General features: G+C 43.0%; 1 long non-coding RNA gene across 1 annotated transcript; it reads right to left on the reverse strand.

Annotated features, from left to right (window-relative positions):
• Positions 1-7924: 7924 nt before the first annotated feature.
• LOC116976784 lies at positions 7925-18814 on the reverse strand. Its single transcript, XR_004413051.1, has 3 exons — positions 18630-18814; positions 9557-9560; positions 7925-7935 (listed from the first exon to the last, which is right to left on the reverse strand). It is a non-coding gene; the product is annotated as an uncharacterized LOC116976784 (long non-coding RNA).
• Positions 18815-20767: the final 1953 nt, after the last annotated feature.

The raw sequence follows: 20767 nt of genomic DNA on the forward strand, positions 1-20767 counted from the left end.
GTTCTCTTGGAACCTCTCTTTTGGTGAGAGATAATGGGGATTGGGAAGTTCTAATGGAATTGATAGGCAAGGTGTTGCAATCGACTTTGCAGTTGGTATACTCAGCAATGCTGGTACCAGATCCAAGTGAATTAATGAGTTAGTGCTCAATATTATCAAGCTTCTTGTGTGTCGTTGGGGTTGAAACTATATCCAGGATTACTGAAGGTGTTCCATCACACTCCCTAATTGTGCCTTAGTTGTGGAAAGGCTTTGATCTGCTCCTGTAGCCACAGTATTTACGTGACCAAGTGCGCTTCTGGTCAATGATGATGCTGGGATATTGACACGGGATCTGGGTGAAAGTAATGCCATTAAATGTGAAGGTTTAAGGGGCTAAGCCTAACAAGACATCCTTGAGATTCTGCTATTCGTGAAAACGGTGTTACATTGAGTGTCTTCCACCATTCTCCGTGGCCCTTCTGAAAACTATTCAGTTTCAGAGTTGAATAGTATAGTATTAAATGGTTATATAGCAGCATGGTCTTGTGTTTCCTCACCCAGTTAGTTATTTCTGTATGCCTAAATTCCAAGAGTAAGTGACTACTCCACACTAGTAGAGGGTACAGCGCATCAGAGGTATGGTCACTACCAGTACCTCTGATGCATCATCTAGCAAGCTGCTGACGATTATAATGGTAGAGTTGGAAGATCAGCTCAACCAACCTCTTTGGGCTGCTGGCCTCGTCAAAATAGTGTGTACTTATGAAGATTAAAAAAAAAAAATGCAACAGACATCTTGATTAAAAGCAGTTGAGACTATTTATTTATCGGGGGATGGGGGGGGGAGATTACATTCACCAAGACTACATTCACCATAGCCCTAAATAAGCAGAAGCAAAAAGATAGTGGTCCAATGGAGATCCGTTTAGCATGCCTTATTTCAGCTCAAAACAAACTAGGCCCTGAATGCTTAGATATGTATATAAAGTGCATAGTAGATAGCTCTGTTGTTAAGGCATTATTCGGACTCCAGACTTTCACTTGTTCTTGACAATTACTACATAGGGTTGTGGTATAGACCTGCGTTTATTTTTAATTTTGAAGATATGCAAGCTCTAGCGTAGCCAAAGATTGAGTGGTTAAAGATGCTGCCTAATATAGAATAAATTGGAATAAAAGTGAAATTATGACTTTAAAACCCCAAGACTCGACACACCTGTTAAAATTTCCCTTTAAAATTGCAACAGAAAAATTCAAGTATTTGGGTATCCAAATTACTAGAAAATATAAATCACTATTTAATGCAAATTTTATGCCTTTATTAACTAAATTGAATGCGTTGATTAAATTCTGGAAAACCCTGTCGATGTCTTTAATAGGTAGAATAAATGCTATAAAAATGATTTTTCTACCACAAATATTATATCTATTTCAATCAATACCAATATACTTAGCAAAAGATGTCTTAAAAAAATTAGACTCCAATATTACAAACTTCATATGGGACTACAGATCGCACAGAATCCAAAGAAAACACCTGTGTAAACCTAAAGAATCTGGGGGATTGACACTCCCGAACTTTTTATACTACTACTGGGCAGTACATATTAAAAACATAATTTATTGGTTGGACAGCTCTGCCCAACAGGTAGAATGGATAAGAATGGAGAAAGAGGATTGTTCTCCTTTTAATATAGTAGCGATCCTCTTCTCCCCGATAAAATTAAACAACACAATATATAAGAACCCAATTATCCGCAACACAATTCGAATTTGGAAACAAATAAACCTAACTTTGAAATAAAGAAACATCGCTTTTATCTCCAATAGTAAATAATCCCTCAATTAAACCATCTCTCACTGACAAAACGTATATCTATTGGGAAAGATTAGGAATTAAAAGGATTGGAGACTTGTATGAAATGGGAAATTTATCATTTCAACAATGACAATTAAAATACAACTTGAAAAATAACCAATACTTTAAATACCTTCAAATTAGAGACTATTTGAAAAAACACATACAAGGATATCAAATTCTAACTCTAGATTTATTAGATGAAGCAATGAATATTAAGGCAGATTCATGCAATTTAATATCATATAATATTTTAAATATAGAATCACCATCGACAGAGGCAATCAGAGCAGATTGGGAATGAGAATTACAGATAAAAATTTAGAAAGAAACATGGGAAAAATACCTGATATACATACATAAATGTTCGATTAATGCAAAACATAATTTAATTCGATTTAAAATTTTACATAAATTACACTACTCGAAAACTAGACTGAATAAAATCTATCCAAATATCTCTCCCATCTGTGATAAATGATTATCTGAGAATGCCACTATAACACACTCTTTTGTCTCCTGTATAAAACTGTGAAATTTTGACAAAACTATTTAATAGAAGACTTGAACCTAATACCGAAATGATTATCTTTGGATCAATGGAAGATGGAAATAAGCTAAATACGTTTCAAAAATCTCTTTAATTATGGTTTAATAATGGCAAAAAAACTCATACTTAAATTTTGGAAAAATGCGCCAACACCAACGCTCAAAATGTGGATTTCAAATATGTCGTAAACAGCATATCTTGAAGAAATGCGACTCCTTCTAGCAGGTAAAGTAGACCAATTCTTATTGATTTGGTCTCCTTTTATCGACTTCTTACCATGCAACACAACCATAGAAATAAAATGTTTCAGAATCAGTTGACGGTTGGCCAGGAACATTAAATAGGTATATCGCTTTCAATCTCCTTTTTCCTTTTTTTTCTCCTCCATTTCGTCTCTTTCTCTTTCTACTTCTTTCGGGCTATCTCTCCATTTCATGCACCACTCTATGTCAATCTCTCCTTTTCTATTATTTTCTTCCTGCTTTATTATTAAATTAAAATTAAGAAGTTGTGTATGAAATGTAATATGTCAATAAGTATTAGGCACTGTGGTACTACATTATTGTACTTCTAACAAAAATTTTAAAAACATTTAAAAAAAGGTGCTGCTTAATTTGGTGCTCTCAAATACACCATGAAGGCCCAGCTTCTGCATAGTTAGTTTGTTTTAACTGGGCAAAGATAGTGTAATCTTGGATAAGGGGGAATAAAAGTTGGTCTTGATCAATATGACTGTTGAAAATCAGATGATTATTCAGAATTATGAATTGGGATACTTGTACATATCACTGAAACTGGTCACTTAATGCATTGTGAGAGACTGTGCTGTCAATTTCCTATTATGCAAATTTGTCACAAGTGTATTTCTTAGAAACCATTTGCTTCAATCGAGACCATGTTCATAGGAGCAGAATTTTGCCATTCCCGCCCATCGTATCTACTCTGCCATTCAATCATGGCTGATCTATCTTTCCCTCTCAACCCCATTCTCCTCCCTTCTCCCCATAACCTTTGCCACCCTTACTAATCAAGAACCTGTCAATCTCCACTTTAAAAATACCCATAGACTTGGCCTCCACAGCAGACTGTGGTAATTCCACAGATTGACTACCCTCTGGCTAAAGATATTCTTCATCATCTCAGAGTGGTGAGTGTGTGGAATTCTCTGCCTCAGAGGACGGAGGAGGCAGGTTCTCTGGCTGTTTTCAAGAGAGAGCTATATAGGGCTCTTGAAAATAGCAGCCCTCAGGGGATATGGGGAGAAGGCAGGAACGGGGTACTGATTGGGGATGATCAGCCATGATCACATTGATTGGCGGTGCTGGCTCGAAGGGCTGAATGGCCTACTCCTGCACCTATTGTCTATTATCTCATTTCTAAAGGTGCGCCCTTTTATTCTGAGGCTGTGCACTCTGGTCCTGAACTCTCCCACTAATAGAAACATCCTACCCACATCCACTCTATCCAGGCCTTTCAGTTTTCAGTAAGTTTCAATGAGAATTCCCCCTCATCCTTCTAAACTCCCGCGGGTACGGGCCCAGAGCTGTCAAATGCTCACCATAGGTTGACCCATTCATTCCTGTGACCATTATCGTAAACCATTTGTTTTCAGCTTCTGCTAAAAACCAACAGCAACTATTGAGACATAGGAGGAAATAAACCCTGCACCTCAATTTTCATTTCTGCCTTGCGTGTGGGAATGCTTCCCATTTGCTGCCTTGGGTTGGCTACAGGTTTGAAATACACGTGCGGTTTGTTATATGAAACCATAACTTCTGCATGGACTAAAGCTTCCACATATTATCGTTTTTTTTCCTGAAATCCTGGTGCTTTGTGGTATTTAGTGAATTAGAATGTACACCACATAAACAGACTTTGATCCAATAGATACCCCATCATTTAGGCTTAGCACAAGCAACCATGTTTCACCCATTTCAGTCAACCGTTCCATTTCCATCTCTTGCGTCCTTACAGTTATCCACACTCCTGCTCCAAGTGGTAGCTTTATAATCAATGCTTTTGCTCCCTGGTTTCTCATTGAATTTTGTGGACACTTTGCAACAGACCTCAAACTCTGTAAACATTTGTACTGCTAAAATAGTTTTTCAATAACTCAAAAATATGTCTCTTGCATTTGAACAGGTCTTCTCTCAGTTTGTCACAAAGCACCTCCAGGTCATAATTTAACCATTATATTATAAACCAGATCTGCTCAAGTAAAAATCCTGACAATTTATCCAACTATGTTTAATTGAAGCATAATTTATTTCCACATATCAACCAAACCCAACCATGTGCTGTTGTCCACTACAAGCAGACAGTATGTGCTAACAACTCACAGTTGTGCAAGAATACTTGTTGCAATTCAATGCTCCGAAGTACTGTCGCAGCTCAATTCAATCTAATCTGAGATTAAGGATTTGCCATGTTTTACCTTTACGACCATGATTAATATAGTCGAGTAACACTGGGCCAGTACCTGGCTCTACCATGACTCCCTAACAGCGCTGATAAGGAACTATACTTTTTATAAAACAATTATTTTTTTTTTCTTAACCAGCTCGAGTCATAGTCATTTCGGCCACTACATCCTTGCGACCAGTGGGCAGTACTCCATATTAATCTCATCTTCCAGCATTTGGCCCTTAACCCTCCACAGATATTCCCTGGGTTATAAATGTTTGACTTATGGACACCTTGTACAGACAAATAATCATTTTGCGGACCGGAGGGATTAATGGGAATGGAGGCATCTTCTGGCATTTCCGCATGCCTTCTCTTTCTCACTAATACTAATACAGGGCCGTTTGCTAATATATATTTGCATAGCCTTTTTGCTGTTGCTCGAATTTGTATCCTGAAACTTTTAAAACATGCATGCTGTTAACTACCTGTCTAAAAAAAAGGAGCTTTATTTTGCAGTCCTAATTCTCCCCCCTCTTCCCCCTCCCCCCTCACACACACACACACACTCGTACTCTCATGTGAACAGTATTTGTGAAAAGTACCCACAGTGATCACTTTGATCTGGTTCTGTCGCAATGTTCCGTAGCCAATTGTAGCCTCCATTTGCTCTGGTATTTTATTTCATTCTTCAGATGTTTAAATTATAATGTTTTACTTTTAATCGTGTTGTTACTTGTGAGCAAGCACCAAGACAAATTCCTTGTATGTATACATGGCTAATAAAATGTATTCAATTCAATGGTGTTGAGCAGGGCTGGATTGATTTTGTGGACCGAGTCACATGATGGAGAGCTCAGCAACAAATGATTGCCACTCACACTACCCAACCCAAGCCCATTGGAATGGCAAGGATGGTTGGCCAATAGATGGTTATGGTAGTTTGATTCCAACAGTTTAAAAAATAAGAAGTTCCCCCATACTCTCAGCCCGACAAGGAAAGCAATGGTGGAAAAGCCTACAATCATTAACACCTATCAAATATAAAGGAAGCTTGAAAAGTCTCCATGTAATGCTAATGTTTATTAAAATGCAAATAGACGTTCACTGAGGATCTGACTAACAATCAATGTAAATGTATACTTTCCATATGGAGTCATTTATAATGAACAAACTGGAAATACTGAAGATGGGTTTCGACCCGAAACGTTGCCTATTTCCTTCGTGCCATAGAGCTGTCTCACCCGCTGAGTTTCTGCAGCATTTTTGTCTACCTTCGATTTTCCAGCATCTGCAGTTCCTTTTTAAACAAACTGGAAATACTGGTTGATTTAAATTCCTGGGTGTCACAAACGTGTAATTGCATGGTTGATCATATCTCTATTTTCTCAGAAGGTTAAAGTGATTTTGCGTATCACCAAATACTCTTAGAAAATAGTGCAGGACTAGGCCATTCGGCCCTTCGAGCCTGCTTAACAAACATCTTGATGTCGTAAGAATCCTGACTGGTTGCTACATGTCCTGCTACACCCAGATGGTGTAGCAGGACATGGAAGGTCCCTCTGACAACAACTCCAGCTATGCCAGTGGATGCCAACACCCAGTACCTGAACCCCGAAACAGTGCTGCAATTCACCAAAGCGGTGGGCATGAGAGGACAAGATGACAGTGATTCTTTAAGGATAATGGAGCTAAAACTGGCATTGCTAAACTTGCGCAGAGTGAAAAACACTGCCAGACAACTTCCCCGTCCGGTCTGGAGTCAGGCAGGGTTGCCCTCTCTCCCCTGTCTTATTTATCTGATGTATTGAAACAGTCCTGTGCTGATTGTTATCGAGGAATACACATTTCCACCAACACGGACAGTCTGGTCTGTGGATGAGGAAGTCGAGGATCCAATTGCAGAGGGATGCGCAGAGACCCAGATCTGAGAGCTTGGTAATCAGCTTGGAGGGGATGATGGTATTAAATGCCAAGCTGTAGTCAATGAATAACAGCCTGACATATGAGTTTCTGTTGTCCAAGTGGTCCAGAGCGAAGTGGAGAGTCAGTGAGATCGCATCCACTATTGATCTGTTGTGGCGGTAAGCGTACTGCAGTGGGTCCAGGTTTTTGTCGAGGTAGGCGTTGATATGCGCCATAATAAAACTCTCAATGCACTTCATCACCACAGACGTTAGTGCCACTGGTTGCTATTCATTGAGGCACGTCACCTTGCTCTTCTTGGGCACCGGTATTATTGATGTCCTTTTAAAGCAGGTGGGAACCTCAGACCTCAGAAGTGAGAGGTTGACAATGTCCGTAAAAACTCCAGCCATTTGGTCCGCACAGGTTTTTTAAAACACGACCGGGTATACCATCAAGTCCAGGCTCTTTCCGAGGGTTCACCCCTCTGAAGGATCTTCTGACGTCGGCCTCTGTGACCGTGACCAAAATAGCATCGTGGCGAATGGGGGCTCGGGAAGGCACATCGGTGTTCTCCCTATCAAAGCGTGCGTAGAACGCATTGAGCTTGTCAGGGAGTGATGCTTCACTGACATTTGAGCTGCCTCCTGATTTCGCCTTGTCGGAGGAAATGGCTATCAAGCTCTGCCACAGTTGCCGAATATTCGTCTCATCCTCCAGCTTAGAGCAGAATTCCCTTTTGGCCTTTTTGATGGCCTTACCAAGGTCATATCTGGACTTCTTGTAGACCTTTGTATTGCCAGACCTGAATGCCTGGGATCTGGTCTTCAGAAGAATGCGGATCTCATGGTTCATCCAAGGCTTCTGGTTAGGAAACACTCGGAAGGTTTTTGTTGGAATGCAGTCCTCCACACATTTCTTTATGAAGTCTGTAGCGACTGTGGCCAATTCATTCAGGTCCGTTGCCGAGTCCCTGAACATTGCCCAGTCTACAGACTCCAAACAGGACTTGAGCATAATAGGAGTGACGATGCCAGGCAGTAGGGGCACTCACGTCAAAACCTCCCTGTACATGGACGATGTCGACTTCTGCACGGATCCATGGCTGGTCCACAGATTGATTTGCGTCTGCAACCAGTTTTAGTTGGCCACGGGAGCCAGGGTGAACTGCAGGAAGAGCAAGGCCATTTTTGTCTACCTTTGATTTTCCAGCATCTGCAGTTCCTTTTTAAACAAACTGGAAATACTGGTTGATTAAAATTCCTGGCCGGCACAAACATGTAATTACATGGTTGATCACATCTCTATTTTTTCAGAAGGTTAAAGTGATTTTGCCTATCACCAAATATTCTTAACAAACATCTTGATGTCGTAAGAATCCTGACTGGTTGCTACATGTCCTGCTACACCCGGATGAGGGTGGAACAAGGAAGGTCCCTCTGACAACTCCAGCTACGACAGAGGATGCCAGCACCCAGTACCTGAACCCCGAAACGGTGCTGCAATTCACCAAAGCGGTGGGCATGAGAGGACAAGATGACAGTCAGTGATTCTTTAAGGATAATGGAGCTAAAACTGGCATTGCTAAACGTGCGCAGTGTGAAAAACACTGCCAGACAACTTCCCCGTCCGGTCTGGAGTCAGGCAGGGTTGCCCTCTCTCCCCTGTCTTGTTTGTCTGATGTATTGAAACATTTGCCGAGTCCATCAGGAAGGAGTCAAGTCAAGTCAAGAGAGTTTATTGTCACGTGGCTCAGATAGGACAATGAAATTCTTGCTTGCTGCAGCACAACAGAATATTGTAGGCATAAATACAAAACAGATCAATGTGTCTAAATAGCATAGACCATATATATATACACATAAATAATTACATATGAGCAATAGGCTGTTATAGTTCAGAGTTTGTTTGAAGTTGTGTTTAATAGTCTGATGGCTGTTTGGAAGAAGCTGTTCCTGAACCTGGATGTTGCAGATTTCAGACTCCTGTACCTTCCAACTGATGGCAGTGGAGAGATGAGCATGTGGCCAGGATGGTGTGGGTCCTTGATGATGCTGGCAGCCTTTTTGAAGCAGCGACTGCGATAGATCCCCTCGATGGTAGGGAGGTCAGAGTCGGTGATGGCCTGTTGATTACAAATTTTTTTCAACAAAATGTTGTTTACAAGCCTTTTCCACTCCTGGACGCTCAAGTTGCCGAACCAAGCCACGATGCAACCGGTCAGCATGCTCTCTACTCTGCATCTGTAGAGGCTTGAGAGAATCCTCCTTGACATACCGACTCTCCGTAATCTTCTCAGGAAGTAGAGGCACTGATGTGCTTTCTTTATAATTGCATCAGTGTGCTGGGACCAGGAGAGATCTTCAGAGATGTGCACGCCCAGGAATTAAAAGTTTTTGCCCCTTTCCACCATCAACCCGTTGATATAAACGGGATTGTGGGTCCCTATCCAACCCCTTCCAAACAGCTACCACCAACATGCGATAACTCTACACCCGGTATGCTACTCTGTGAACCAGACCCACCTACCCCTGTGTTAGATGGGTTTTGGCCAGTTATTTATTTCCCCGATGTTTGGGGTTTTGGGGTGCTTGTGCTCGGTAGCTGCGCATCTTCGTTGTGGGTCGACTCGGTCCTTGTCCTAAAAAAGACTTCCGTCCAGTTCTTCCCGACCTCATGGGTTGCGCAACCGATCTTGTGCTGGGTGAAGGATATGGTTGGTGTCGACAAAACGATGACGACGACGATGGCTTGTTCGCTGGTGGAGCCTGAAGTAGCCCCACAGCCTTTGACTCCTCGTCGAGGTCTTTTACCTGCCTGGACAGGTCTTCCCGAAACAGTAAGTTTGGCGGCTGCACATTACTGGATTTACACAACCCCGCAAACTTGGGGTTGAGAACGGGACGAATAGCATTCTTGCGAAAGTAATTAATTTCAAAGTATGCATTCCACAACAATGCCATTGCGTCCCGCTGCCCATCCGATAATGCGCCGCCGTCCACCGACCTGGTGAAAGCTGTCAGTCCCGACCCCAGCAGGTTGAGAATTCTCTGCAGCTTTAATTCTTGGGTCTTAATGCCGTCCTCGATATGGTTCCATATGGAAGTATGTACCACCGGTACCTTAAGGGATGCACAGTTGCTGGGTGCATGGTACCGCATGGTTGGCCCCATCATGACCTGCTCCTGCAGCTAGTGGGAGACCAGGTAATTAATACTTGCCGCCAGCTCTTCGTTCAGCAGCTCTCCAACGAGCGCGGCACCGCAAATTTAGATATCATGTTTGGTACCTCTGCTTCCCGCGGGTCCCACACCGAGCTGTCATCCGCACAGGACTCGTCTACACTCCCATCTTCGGATGGGGAGACGAAATGCAGCCCTGCACCAGGCGCTGCTGCAGGTCCCCGAGCCCCGCTGTGGTACGACTCCCGACCACGGAGCGTATTCTGTTGGAGCTTCTTCTCCATGAGATGCTCCACTCGGGAAAGGCGTCCAACCAACCTTCCTGCTCTGGGAGGCGAATCCTCCCGGCCAGACTCATCCGAGTCTACAAGCCTGTTGGACTTGCACTTTGCTTTCCCCCGCAGGGTATGCAAAGTGCTATCCATGGGCTCCGAGCCCGAAGTCGCTGGCTGAGCTGTCAGCGACCGCGATGGTGAAACTGACTGCCGGCCGCTGACTGTACTCCCGCAGTCCTCAGAAGCGGTTCTCCCTTCAGTCTTTCGAGACTTCACCCTCGCTTTATCCATGCTGTAACGAAGAACAAAAAATTTTCACCGCAGACTAAGCTGCAGAACTTACCTGTGGTCTTTTAAAAGGACCGCTGGTGGAGCTGCGCGCCAGCCAGGCAGTCAGCGCGCCATGCGTTTGACGTAATGATGTGCATGCGGGCTGACGGGCTCTTCACGTAGTCACTCACATGACTCCGAAGTAAAATTCTGAATTGAACTTCATAAACAAGGAAAACATTTTTTATTTCCATCATTCATAGTAATATTTACATAATTTACATAATTTTGTGTGCGAGATATACAGGGTTGCAGTGTTTTGCCTATCAGCTAACCAACGAAAGTGATGTTAAATTCAACATATTTCAAACAATGATAGCCCAACCCCTTGCTTACCCCAAAGGACATTTCCAACTTATATACAATAATAAATAAATCATCATTTGCACAATTTTGTGTGGCTAACGGGTTCTCATTCTTCCTCTTGAGTAACCTGCTTTGGGAAAACAAACGTTTCCGCGGGTTAGGGATGTCAAATAGCGATGGAACTGCATTCCAATTTAGTCTGTTATAGGTCTGCCTGTTGGAAAACTGGTCAGGTTCAGTGTTCAGCACAAAGACGGCAGGTGGTTGACCAGTAAACCGGAGTGTGGTGAAGGAGATCTTGTTGACGAGTATTCTGGACCTGCTGTCGACATATGAAATTACAGAAAATATCATTTAGGATTAACTAATAAGAAAAAAATTGATTATAACTACGTACCTGCAGAATGGATGATGTATCACTTAAGTACAATTGTTTTCAGTTGTACATAAATTGATTACTTTATTATTGTGGTAAGTATAGATCGCTTTAAAAAAATCTAATAACTTTCTAATGTACCGACAAACCTAGTTTCCCTATGACTGTTGATGGGGGAAAAGAAAATAACATGTTCAGGACAGAATAATATCGACAGAAAACAATAATATTTCCTCACCTTTCTTTGTTATTGCGGAACCTGAAGAAAGACAGGTAGGGTCATCTACATTGGCGATTAGAGCAATTTATAGCAGAACAGTGAGCTGTAGATGTAGATGTGGACGCCATGACAGTATCGAGGCAGCCCAGTAAAATGGCGGCAACAATCACCCATGACGTACTACGCTTTTTTCGCTGAGTGGCGAATCTTGCTCCGCTCTATGATCTTTGGTCTCCATGATGCAGACACCCACACCACAGGTTAGAGGGGTATTTTAACGAGAGGGACCCTCGGCGTGTCTGGCAGGGCATTCAGCAACTCACAAACTACAAGGGCAAGGGGGGGCCGATCATCAGCAGCAGTAACAACTCGCTAGCTGAGGAGCTCAACCATTTTTTCGCCCGTTTTGAGCTGAATGAGGCGGAGCCTGCACCTGTAGCCGCACCCAGCACTGACGACCTGGCACTCACTGTGCCACTCACTGTGAGTACGGAGGACGTCAGAAGAACACTCCGCAGGGTCAACCCCAGGAAGGCTGCTGGCCCAGATGGCATCCCAGGGAGAGTATTGCGGGACTATGCAGACCAGTTAGCGGAGGTTTTCAGCGACATCTTCAACCTCTCTCTGTCAACGTGCACTGTCCCTAAATGCTTTAAGACTGCTACCATCGTGCCTGTACCCAAAAAACAGCCATTACCAGCTTGAATGACTATAGACCTGTTGCTCTCACTTCAACAGTGATGAAGTGTTTTGAACGGCTGGTCCTGGCCCACATTAAGTCCTCACTCCCATCCACCCTGGATCAGCATCAGTTTGCATATAGAGCTAATAGGTCAACGGAGGATGCCATCAACATAGCTCTACATTCTGCACTGACACATCTGGAGCGTCCTGGCTCGTATGTGAGGATGTTATTTGTAGATTTTAGTTCTGCATTTAATCAAATCATCCCCAGCAGAATGGTGGACAAACTGTCTGATCTGGGTGTTAATGCAAACACATGCGGATGGATTAAGGACTTTTTAACAGATCGCCCACAGACTGTCAGGATGGGGTCCAATTACTCCCCAGTCCTGACGCTCAGCACAGGAGCACCACAAGGTTGTGTGCTGAGTCCCATCTTGTATACAATATACACTTATGACTGTATACCAACACACAGTACAAAAAGGATCATCAAGTTTGCGGACGACACGACTGTGGTGGGACTGATAAACAACAACGACGAGTCTGCCTACAGGGATGAAGTCCAAAAACCGACCGTCTGGTGTACCAAAAACAACCTGGTACTCAACCCATCAAAGACAAAAGAGCTGATCGTTGACTTCAGGAGGAAGAGGAGAGAGGAACCTGCTCCCTTATACATCAAAGGAGACATGGTGGAGAGAGTCACTGGCTTTAAGTTCCTGGGAATAAACATCTCCCAGGACCTCAAATGGCAAATGAACACCGTCACTCTCGTGAGGAAGTCACATCAGCGGCTGTATTTCCTGAGGTCTCTGTGGAGAGCAAACGTCTCACAGCCGCTGCTGTTGTCCTTCTACCGATGCGCCGTGGAAAGTATCCTCTCCTATGGAATCCTGGTGTGGTTTGCTAGCTGTACTGTGGCTGAGAGGAGGGCGCTGCGGGGAATTATAAAAACTGCGCAGAGCATTACAAATGCCCAACTGCCCTCCTTGGATGACATATATAGGGCCCGATGCTTGCGCCGGGCCACAAATGTCAAGCAGGACACATCCCACCCTGCCAACCACCTTTTTACTCTGCTACCCTCTGGGAGGCGATTCAGGACTCTGAAGGCTCGCACCGGTAGACTAAAAAATAGTTTCTACCCATGTGCGATAAAAGAGCTTAACTCCAATAGTGAACACTGGGGAAGCAAAATGTAATTCCAAGAAATGCCGCCAAATTCTTTTAAATTCTTTTAAAATACCTATTTATTATTTTACTAATAAGTGTACATATGTGTTAATGGTTGTCGTGTTAGTATTTTTTTTTAACCGGAGGAGATGTAATGGAATTTTGTTGCACAGTATTGTGCAATGACAATAAACGTATTCATTCATTCATTCATTCACATGGTCTGACTCTGCTGAGCTACTGCTCCCCCCCCAACAGGGAACCCCAGGGGTACTTCCCCTTCCCCTTTTAAGCAGGAGGCCCCAGCTAGTCCCCACCTATACAAGTCCTCTTGCCCCCCTCCTCTCTGAACACCCACCATCCCCCAACCAGACATCTACTCACCTGCCTTCCTCCGACCCTAACCCTTGCCGTGTTTTCACCATCCCCTCTAACCTCCCCCTTTCTGATATGGAACAGTCGGTCCTCGGCAGAGGCCTCAACTTTGTTCACCTCCACCCCCACCTCAATGAGTTCCAGGTCCGCCACGATGTAGAGCTCTTCTTCCGTCGCCTCCGCCTCCGTGCCTTTCTCTATGGGAAGTTCTCACAAGCCAGTGATGACACCTTCTCCCATCTCCACCGGACCCCCTTCCTCTTGAACTCCCCCGGATGGCCCTCCACCTTCTTTAGACCTTTTCATTTCCAACTCCCTCATCTTTCCGCTCCCCTTACTTACTCGAACCTCTTCCCCCCTGAACGTACATTCACTCAGCAGCAGCCCAGACTTGATAATCAAACCCGCCAACAAGGGAGGTACCGTGGTAATCTGGTGCATTGAACTCTACCAGGCTGAGGCCAGGCGACAACTCTGACACCTCATCCTACTTATCCTTGGACCATGACCCCACAGACAAGCACCAGACCGTAATATCACATACCGTTTCTGATTTAATAACTTCTGGCTCTCTGCCCTCTAAAGCCTCCAAACGTATCATTCCCCAGCCTCGCACGGCCCGATTTAATCTTCTCCCCAAAATCCACAGAACTGTCCTGGCAGACCATTGTTCCTACTTGTTCATGTCCCGCCAAAGTAATTTCCGCATACCTCTCCTCCATTCTATCCCCTCTCGTCCAATCCCTCCTTACCAATGTCCAAGACACCTTGCATGCTCTTTGTCTCTTCAATGACTTCTGTTTTCCAGGCCCCCACTCTTTCATTGATAATATGGATGTCCTGTCACTCAACATCCCCCACCAGAAAGGCCTTAAAGGCTTCCGTTTCTTCCTCAACCGTAGAATTAGCCAATTTCCTCCACCTAGCAGAGCTGGTCCTTACAATACAATACAATACAATATAATACGGTTTTATTCGTCACATTGCACATAAAGTGCAAGTGAAATGAATTTACCAGCAGCGGTACAATGATAAAGAACACACAATACACAATAAAAATTTAACACAAACATTCACCACAGCATTCCTCACTGTGGTGGAAGGCACAAAATTTGGCCAGTCCTCCATTTCCGCCTGTGGTCGGGAGTCAACCCTCCGCAGCCGTCGCTGCGGGCGTCCATATGTGCAGACAAGGTAAGTCCAGATATAGTCCTGAATGGGTGCCTCCCCACCGGAGACCGCGACTTTAGGTTGGTGTCGGCCACAGGCCGGCGGTCGAAGTTTTAAAGTCTCTGCCGTGCCGCAGCCAGAAGCACCGCAGACCGCAGGGCCGGCGGTCGAAGCTCCCCTCCAGGGGTGATGGTAAGTTCATGCCGGGCCCGCGGTAGAAGTTGGCCGCGGGCCGGCATTCGGAGCTTCTTCTTGCCCCCGGGTCCCCAACGTGAGATCCCGGGCTGCAGACGCCGCGCCAGCTGGAGTGTGCAGACCGCGGCTTCAGGCTGCCGGCTGCCGCGGGCCAGCGAGACGGAGCACTCCCCTTCGGCGAGCCCCAGCGAGGGCTCGCCCGCTCCACGCCAAGAGTCCGCGCTGCGCCCGCTGCTGAAGGCCCAGGCGCGTCTCCGGGAAAGGCCGCCCGACCTTCCCTTTTGGGCCACGGGGGAGGCGACCTGGAAAAAGTCACCTCTCCATGGAGGAGGCGACCAAAACGGTTTCCACCTTACCCCCCCACACCACCCCCCACACAAAACACACGAAGAAACATTAAAAACATACTTTAAAACATACTAAAAAAATAAAAAAAGTTAAAAAAACGAACACGCTGCTGGCAGGGCGCATGAGACAGACTATTGCCCAACATCTATTACAAACCCACTGACTCCCATAGCTACAGTATCTAGACTACACTTCTTCCCAGCCTGCTTCCTATAAAGACTATCCCCTACTCCCAATTCCTCAGTCTATGTTGCATTTGCGCCCAGGGTGAGGTTTTCCATACCAGGTCAACGGAGATTTCCTCATTCTTTAGGAAACGGGGGTTACCCTCTTCCATTATAAATGAGGCTCTCACTAGGGTCTGCTCGATATCCCGCAGCTCCGCTCTTGCACCCCCTCCTCCCATTCGTAACAGGGACAGAGTCCCCATTGTTCTCACCTTCCACCCCCATCAGCCGTCGCTCACAGCAAATAATCGTCTAACATTTTCGCCACCTCCAACGGGATCCCACTACTGGCCACATCTTCGCATCTCCACCCCTTTCTGCTTTCGACAGAGACCGTTCCATCTGCAACTCCCTGGTCGACTCGTCCCTTCACACCAAAGCATCCCCTCCTCAGGTACTTTCCACTGCAACCGCAGGAGATGCAACACCTGTCTCTTTACCTCCCTCCTCGACTCCATCCAAGAACCCTGACAGTCTTTTCAGATGAGGCAGAGGTTCTCTTGCACCTCCTCCAACCTCATCTACTGTATCCGCTATTCCAGGTGTTAACTCCAGTACATCGGCAAGACCAAGCGCAGGCTCGGCGATCGTTTCGCTGAACACCTCCACTCAGTCTGCCTTACCCCACCTGATCTCCCGGTGGCTCAGCACTTTAAGTCCCCCTCCCATTCCCAATCTGACCTTTCAGTCCTGGGCCTCCTCCATTGTCAGAGTGAGGCCCAGTGCAAATTGAATGAACAGCACCTCATATTTCCCTTGGGTAGTTTACACCCCAGCGGTATGAACATTGACTTCTCTAACTTCAAGTAGCACCTGTTTTCCCTCTCTCTCCATCCCCTCCCCCTTCCCCATTTTCCCACCAGTCTTAATGCCTCCAACTACATTCTATCCTTGTCCCGCCAACTCCCATGACATCAGTCTGAAGAAGGGTCTCGACCCGAAACATCACCCATTTCTTCTCTCCAGAGATGCTGCCTGTCCCACTGTTACTCCAGCATTTTTTGTCTACCTCAAATCATTCAACTTATTTGGCTTTATGAAGTTACTTCCGAAGTTTTTAAACTAAGTTATACGATTGAATAATTGAAGTGCATGGGTTGAAACTTAACCTGTTAGTATATATGGACATGTGCTAGTAGATATTCGTATATATCTAATGCTAGATTATTTGAAGATGCATTTAGATATATAAACTCGAAGGTTTTTTTATATATATCACGCGGTTTTGAATTGGCCTCAAGGGAATGGAGCATAATGTAAATTAACATCTACGGAAGTCCTCATGAACTTAGCTACCACCAATAGGTGGTTATTTTTTTATAGTATCCTTATTTTTAGTTACTATAATATCACTTTTTTTTTCTATATCACGTCACATTTTTTTTTGTCTTTTTTAAGGTTTATTTTGAAAGGGATATGCCATCAAATTCTAATAGTTGCAGATGACCACCCAACACCAAGAGGACTGACGTATTGTGTAGCACCATATGACTTAAAGGTATTAAAATGATTTATAATGCAAGACATTAAACAAAAGAAAATTGGAGGAATCACGTTTTGCAGCTGGAATATAAGGGGCGATAATGAGCCAATTAAAAGGGGTAAGATTTTCGCCCAACTAAAATCACTTAACCAATTTCTTTACAGGAAGCACACTTGAAACGTCAGAACTGCCCCCTCCATCAACTCTTTTAAGTCGAGACTAAAGACTTATCTCTTTTCCCAAACCTTCCCTGACGTCCACTGAGTAAGGGCTACATGATGTATATATATATGTAGTCTGTTTTTGTTGTACTATTTTTATAACATATGCAAAGCACTTTGGCCAACGAGAGTTGTTTTTTAAATGTGCTATATAAATAAATGTGACTTGACTTGACTTGACTATTATAAACATTTATGCTCCTAACTTTGATAATCCTCAATTCTTTAATAACATTTTGGATATAATTTCTGAGTTTCATTATCAAAATGCGATAATTGGGGGAGATTTCAATTGCGTTTTAGATCCATATCTGGATAAATCTGCAAAACAAAAGAGGATTAACATAAAATCTAAAACTAGTGATACATATATAAAAAACACAAATATAACAGATGTATGGAGGATTGCTAATCCAGTTGGAAGAGAATACTCTTTTTACTCAACAGTACATAAAACTTATTCACGTAACGACTATTTTTTAGTGGATACGAAATTAATTCCGTACACAATCCGAAATATCATAATAGCATCATTTATGATCACTCCCCGCTAACTTTCTTCCTAAAAGTAGAAGGAATGTCTAATAAAAAATCGTTTTGGAGGTTTAACCTCCAAATTTTAAATAACCCACAAGATTGGACATATTTAAAGCAACAGATGGAAATTTTTTTTGAGACTAACGATACTCCAGGTATTTCACCCCCTTTATTATGGGGAAACTTTTAAGGCATTTATCAGAGGTTATAATCTCATATCAAGCCTTCCAAAATAAAAAAGAATAATACTGAACAAATGCAGCTAGAAGAACAAATTAAACAATTAGATATAGATAATGCTAAAGACCCAACCATAGACAAACATAATAAGATAATAATATTAAAATTTAAACTAAACTAAATTCTATCTGCAAGAGTAATAAGACTATTTCAAATTACAAAACAGGAAAATTTTGAATTCGGTGATAAACCACAAACTTCTGGCACGTCAACTGAAAAAAAGGGAAAAGGAAAATACGATTACCAAAATTAAGTCACATAAAGGCGAATTGTTAACATTACCTAAAGACATTAATAAAAGATTTGCTCAATTTTATCAAAATTTATATACATCTAAAACTTCAACAGATAATACTAAAATCATAATTTTTTTAGATAATTGTAATCTCCCAAAACTTAATCTGTTGGGACAAGAGGAATTAGGAGCTCAAGTTGCAGTCAAAGAAATAGAAGAAATAATAAACTCGTTGAAGAACGCTAAAACGCCAGGACCGGATGGCTTTAGTAATGAATTTTATAAAAGATTTTATGAGATAATCTCTCCACGCTTACAAAAATTATACACAAACGCTTTCAAAAAACAGACATTACCAGAAACACTAGCCGAATCAACTATTATACTTATACCTAAAAAAGATAAAGATCTAGAAGAACCTGGTTCATATAGAGCCATAGCATTGTTATATACAGATCAGAAAATATTAGCGAAGACCCTAGCGAGAAGATTGGGTAAATATGTTAGTAAATTAATAAATCTGGATCAAACGGGGTTCATACACAATCTACAATAATGATAGGCAGCATGGAGTGAATGAGGTGCTTGAGGAGTATAAAGAATGTAAAAAGAATCTTAAGAAAGAAATTAGAAAAGCTAAAAGATATGAGGTTGCTTTGGCAAGTAAGGTGAAAGTAAATCCAAAGGGTTTCTACAGCTATATTAAGAGCAAAAGGATAACGAGGGGTTAAATTGGTCCATTAGAGAGACAGAGTGGGCAGCTATCTGCAGAGCCAAAAGAGATGGGGGAGATATTGAACAATTTATTTTCTTCGGTATTCACCAAGGAGAAGGATATTGAATTATGTGAGGTAAGGGAAACAAGTAGAGTAGCTATGGATACTATGAGATTAAAAGAAAAAGAAGTACTGACACTTTTGAAAAATATAAAAGTGGATAAGTCTCCAGGTCCTGACAGGATATTCCCTAGGACATTGAGGGAACTAGTGTAGAAATAGCAGGGGCTATGACAGAAATATTTCAAATGTCATTAGAAACGGGAATAGTGCCCGAGGATTGGCGTACTGCGCATGTTGTTCCATTGTTTAAAAAGGGTTCTAAGAGTAAACCTAGCAATTGTAGACCTGTTAGTTTGACTTCAGTGGTGGGCAAATTAATGGAAAAGATACTTAGAGATAATATTTATAAGCATCTGGATAAACAGGGTCTGATTAGGAACAGTCAACATGGATTTGTGCCTGGAAGGTCATGTTTGACTAATCTTCTTGAATTTTTTGAAGACGTTACTAGGGAAATTGATGAGGGTAAAGCAGTGGATGTTGTCTATATGGACTTTAGTAAGGCCTTTGACAAGGTTCCTCATGAAAGGTTGGTTAAGAAGGTTCAATTGTTGGGTATAAATGCAGGAGTAGCAAGATGGATTCAACAGTGGCTGAATGGGAGATGCCAGAGAGTAATGGTGGATGGCTGTTTGTCAAGTTGGAGGCAGGTGACTAGTGGGGTGCCTCAGGGATCTGTGTTGGGTCCACTGTTGTTTGTCATGTACATCAATGATTGGATGAAGGTGTGGTAAATTGGATTAGTAAGTATGCAGATGATACTAAGATAGGTGGTGTTGTGGATAATGAAGTAGATTTCCAAAGTCTACAGAGAGATTTAGGCCATTTGGAAGAATGGGCTGAAAGATGGCAGATGGAGTTTAATGCTGATAAGTGTGAGGTGCTACATCTTGGCAGGACAAATCAAAATAGGACGTACATGGTAAATAGTAGCGAATTGAGGAATGCAGTTGAACAGAGGGATCTGGGAATAACTGTGCATAGTTCCCTGAAGGTGGAATCTCATGTAGATAGGGTGATAAAGAAAGCTTTTGGTATGCTAGCCTTTATAAATCAGAGCATTGAGTATAGAAGTTGGGATGTAATGTTAAAATTGTACAATGCATTGGTGAGACCAATTCTGGAGTATGGTGTACAATTTTGGTCGCCCAATTATAGGAAGGATGTCAACAAAATAGAGAGAGTGCAGAGGAGATTTACTAGAATGTTGCCTGGGTTTCAGCAACTAAGTTACAGAGATAGGTTGAATAAGTTAGGTCTTTATTCTCTGGAGCGCAGAAGGTTAAGGGGGGACTTGATAGAGGTCTTTAAAATGATGAGAGGGATAGACAGAGTTGACGTGGACAAGCTTTTCCCATTGAGAGTAGGGAAGATTCAAACAAGAGGACATGACCTCAGAATTAACGGACAGAAGTTTAGGGGTAACATGAGGGGGAACTTCTTTACTCAGAGAGTGGTAGCTGTGTGGAATGAGCTTCCAGTGGAAGTGGTGGAGGCAGGTTCGATTTTATCATTTAAAAATAAATTGGATAGGTATATGGATGGGAAAGGAATGGAGGGTTATGGTCTGAGTGCAGGTAGATGGGACTAGGGGAAAATAATTGTTCGGCACGGACTTGTAGGGCCGAGATGGCCTGTTTCCGTGCTGTA

The sequence above is a fragment of the Amblyraja radiata genome, chromosome 9, assembly GCF_010909765.2.
Source record: "Amblyraja radiata isolate CabotCenter1 chromosome 9, sAmbRad1.1.pri, whole genome shotgun sequence".
Taxonomy (NCBI): Eukaryota; Metazoa; Chordata; class Chondrichthyes; order Rajiformes; family Rajidae; genus Amblyraja; species Amblyraja radiata.